Source organism: Lipotes vexillifer, unplaced genomic scaffold (assembly GCF_000442215.2).
Source record: "Lipotes vexillifer unplaced genomic scaffold, Lipotes_vexillifer_v1.1 scaffold84, whole genome shotgun sequence".
NCBI lineage: Eukaryota > Metazoa > Chordata > Mammalia > Artiodactyla > Lipotidae > Lipotes > Lipotes vexillifer.
The window spans coordinates 4,001,875-4,006,393 of NW_006783414.1; the positions used below are offsets into that span (position 1 = coordinate 4,001,875).

Below are 4,519 nucleotides of genomic sequence, written 5' to 3' on the forward strand. Positions count from 1 at the left end.
ATGTTGCTGCAAATGGCATTACTTCATCCTTTTTAATGGCTGAGTAATATTCCATTGTATATATGTACCACATCTTCTTTATCCATTCCTCTGTCAGTGGACATTTAGGTCTTCCATGTCCTGGCTATTGTAAATAGGGTTGCAACGCTCATTGGGGTGCATGTATCTTTTTGAATTATGATTTTCTCCAGATATATGCCCAGGAGTGGGATTTCTGGATCATATGGTAGTTCTATTTTTAGTTTTTTAAGGAACCTCTATACTGTTCTCCATAGTGGCTGCACCAATTTACACTCCCATCGACAATGTAGGAGGGTCCGCTTTTCTCCACGCCCTCTCCAGCATTTATTGCTTGTAGATTTTCTGATGATGCCCATTCTGACCAGTTTGAGGTAATACCTCACTGCAGTTCTGATTTGCGTTTCTCTAATAATTAGTGATGTTGAATGTCTTTTCATGTGCTTTTTGGCCATCTGTATTTCTTTGGAGAAATGTCTGTTTAGATCTTCCACCCATTTTTTGATAAGCTTGTTTGTGTTTTTTTGATATTGAGCTGCATAAGCTAGGATCTTTCAAGAAGTTGCAGCGTGAGCTGTGACTACACACATCTGAAGGTTTAACGACTGCTGGCTATTAACAATGGGTCTCAGTTCCTGGTCACATGGACCTCTCCACAGGGCTGCTTGAGTGTCCTTGTGACATGGCATCTGATTTTCCCAGAGCGAGTATTCCAAGAGGGGGCAAGGCAGAAGCCACAATAGCCTTTATGACGTCAGACGTCAACTCTAATCAGCATGGAGGGGACGACATAAAGGCATGAATGCAAGAAGGCAAGAATCACTAGGGGCCATTCTGGAGGCTGGCTACCATAATTATATACATGAAGAGTCTTCCAAAAACTTTCCAGTGCTACACAAATGAGAGGGAGTCTCACATTTTCCTCTTCTCTTCCCCAGGGACCTTCCTGACAATAATGTCTATGTTTTTTCTCACTTGACCATTCAGCCCTGTGTCTTCAAAGAGCCCTTTCTTTGATGTATTCTAAGTAACGTGTAGGACAAAGCAGGGGGTGGGGCCCTAAGAACTTACCGTCCATCTTTTTGCCCATGGACCATCCATTTTGCAAATGATATCAGAACACTTTTCACAATCACTGGTGTCCTTCACGCACCTGTCCATCTGCCTGTAGCTGTCCTGGACTCTCCCCAGAAATAAAAAATAGAGCCCATACCAGGCTGGAGCAACCAGGAGCACCTTCAGGTCAGTACCAGCATTGTATTCATCTCTGTATCCCAAGGGCTTGGCACAGTGCTTTTTGATAAGGTTGTTTGTTTGTTTTTTGATATTGAGCTGCATGAGCTAGGATCTGCTAGATCTTAGCAGCTGCTAGATAGTTGCTTGCCAATTTTAAGGAACATAAGGAAACCATAATATGAAAGGCAAGTCTCCAAAAAAGTAAATGCGACCAATGGCAAAATGATCACTTGACCTCGTCAAATCTCATCTCCAATGTTCTGCCTGCTTTCACCTTCTCTGATCATCCTTCAACCTTGCCCCTCTCTACGGCTCATCTACCCTTAATTCCCCAAGCTCACCTCCTTGGGTTTGATCCCTGGCTCCGCCATGCATTAGCTATTTGATTTTGTGCAAGTTTCTTAATGTCTCTGAGCCTCAGTTCCCTGATCTGTAAAACAAGGATAATACTTCTTTATATAGTATTTTTTTAAGCTGAAATTCAAGAGTAACACATACAGTGCCAGGAACTTAGGAGAATTTAAATAAATATGATTTCCTTCTTACTCTTTATGCTGTCGTGTACTTTGTGCACATTTCATTCTGTGCTTTACTCCTATCACTTAATATGATTTTGCAGTCATTTTTATAAGTTGTCACCTGGTGTTCTTAGCTATATATATATTTTTTTCATTAGTTCATGTCTTTTATTAACCAATATACAATCACTTGTCTTCTGGTTTGTTGAAACAATAGGTCAGACAACATTTGCCACAATAATGTCTGTCAAAGTGGCTGGCCATAAAAACTCCAGCACCACATTCATCTGAAGGGCTCTCCCGACGAAGGTGACTGATTTTGCCATTCTCATCCACCTTATAGTGTTTCAGGACAGACAGCTTAGCCTTCTTTCTCTTATGCTTGTTCTGCCAGGGAGTGGTGTAAGCCTTCTTTCTTTTCTTAGCACCACCACGAAGTCTCAACACAAGACGAAGGGCGGACTCCTTTTGAGTGTTGTGGTCAGACAGAGTACGTCCATCTTCCAGTTACTTGCCAGCAAAGATCAGTCTTTGCTGGTCAGGAGGAATTCCTTCCTTGTCCTGGATCTTGGCCTTCACGTTTTCTATTGTATCCGAGGGTTCGACCTCGAGAGTGATGGTCTTCCCCGTCAGGGTCTTCACGAAAATCTGCATATTGGCGGCGGTGCCACCGCAGATGGTGGATCCGAAAAGAAGGGCATCGCGCCGGCCCATGGGCTTTCCCGGGGCCCCTGCCGAGCCACAGCTATATTTTTTATTGACTGCATAATATTTTATTAACCATTTCCGATTATGGGACATGTAAGTCTTTCAAAATTGTTTTGTTACCCATGACACGTCCTGTTGGAGTTTTTTTTTCCATAAGAGAACTCCCCAGGATTGATATTTTCTGTCTACAAGGTAATTTGAGTTTGAAAAATTTTTTGAATTTTTTTAATTAACGTATAAAGTTTAGGTGTCATTTCCCCAAGCGGCATTTATACCCCTTGATAGCAGGGGTTATATCTCATTTCCAACGGGCAGTAACATGTGTTGCTTAGGGGCACAAGATTTGGAAGCAGACAGACCTGAGTTTGGATTCTGGCTTTGCCACTCACTGCAACTCAGCATTCCCAATTGAAAAATAAAGATATCTACACCTACACGTTGGTATTAGTACCGGTTATATATTGCTGCATTACAAACCACCCGAAAGCCAAATGCCTTAAAACAACAACATTTATTTGGTTCCTCTATCTGCAATTGAGCAAAACTCAGCAGGGACAGCTCATCTCTCCTCTGTGCAGTGAGTTGAGGCAGCTTGGGGGAATCCACTTTCAAGATGGCGCATGACTGCCAAGGAGGCTGGTGCCAAGTTTCAGCTGGGAACTCAGCTGAGGCTGTGGTCTGTGATTCTTGGTTCTGCTCCACGTGGACTTTATCATAGATTTCTTGTATTTCCTCACACTACGGTAACTCATTTCCAAGAGTGAGTGTTCCAAGAGCTCCAGTCATTATATGTATTGCCTTTTTTTTTTTTTTTTGCGGTACGCAGGCCTGTCTCTCATTGTTATGGCCTCACCCATTGCGGAGCACAGGCTCCGGACGCGCAGGCTCAGCGGCCATGGCTCACGGGCCCAGCCGCTCCGCGGCACGTGGGATCCTCCCGGACAGGGGCACGAACCCGTGTCCCCTGCATCGGCAGGCGGACTCTCAACCACTGCGCCACCAGGGAAGCCCAATGTATTGCCTTTTTATGACTATACCCCAGAAGTCCTACAGTACCACTTCTATTATAAGTCACAAGCTCATCTAGATTCAAGCAGAGGGAATACGGACCCCATCTCTTGATGGAAGGAAAGCCAAATAGCACTGTAAGAAGAGCTGATGGGACGGGAGATTTTGCTCAGGCTATTTTTGGAAAGTAAGTGGTTGTAAGGATTTAAAAAGTAAATGAATAATATATATTTAAATGCTTGAAAGAGCATTTTGCTTTTATCCAAACATTCTTCTCTCTTACAAGCTCATAACCCACTTTTTTGGTCAATCATGAAAATCATTAGAAACAGGCAACACTGTGTGACATTGTTCAGCCACAGCCCATTTGTGTTGTGGTTGGGTCTTTCCAAACTGTCCTGTATGGCTTGGCCTTAAAATAATTTGTCTACAGTGTGTGAAAGAGGATGTTAGCGATAAGACAGGATGTGGACCTGACCCACTGTCAAACAGGAGGTTTTGGCTTGGACTCTTCCTGAGCCACTCAGTCTCAGCTGCAGAGATGCGAGCTGTCAAGCAGAACTTGCCTTTGTCCAGCTGGGTTGGGTGGGGCTGGAAAGAACTGTCAAAGGGGGCCCAGAGACAGGATAGCATTCGCCCATGGTCATAAAGCAAGTTGATGTCAGAGTTACAGATTAGAGCAGGGTTTCTCAGCCTCAGCACTATTGACATTTTGAACTAGACAATTCTTTGTTATGAGGGGTTGTCCTGTGATAAGCAGGATGTTTAGAAGCATCCTTGGCCTCCACCCGTCAGATGTCAGCAGCATCCTCGTCCCCATTTGTGACAACCAGAAATGCCTCTACACGTTAGCAAATGTCTCCTGGGGGATACAACTGCCCCCAGTAATGAACTACTGGACTAGAATGCAGGTCTTCCGGTTACTTGTGAATCTACCCAGGTAAAATATCATTTCCATAGACGCTGAGTTGATTTACAAAGACTAAATTCAGGGTTTCTGAACTGGTCTTTGTGGACTGGTAAAGCTTTTG

The 4,519-nt window shown here is 43.8% G+C and overlaps 1 pseudogene; it reads right to left on the reverse strand.

Annotated features, from left to right (window-relative positions):
- Positions 1 to 1,958: 1,958 nt before the first annotated feature.
- Positions 1,959 to 2,426, reverse strand: LOC103090398 (ubiquitin-40S ribosomal protein S27a pseudogene; annotated as a pseudogene).
- Between the last annotated feature and the right edge of the window lie 2,093 nt (positions 2,427 to 4,519).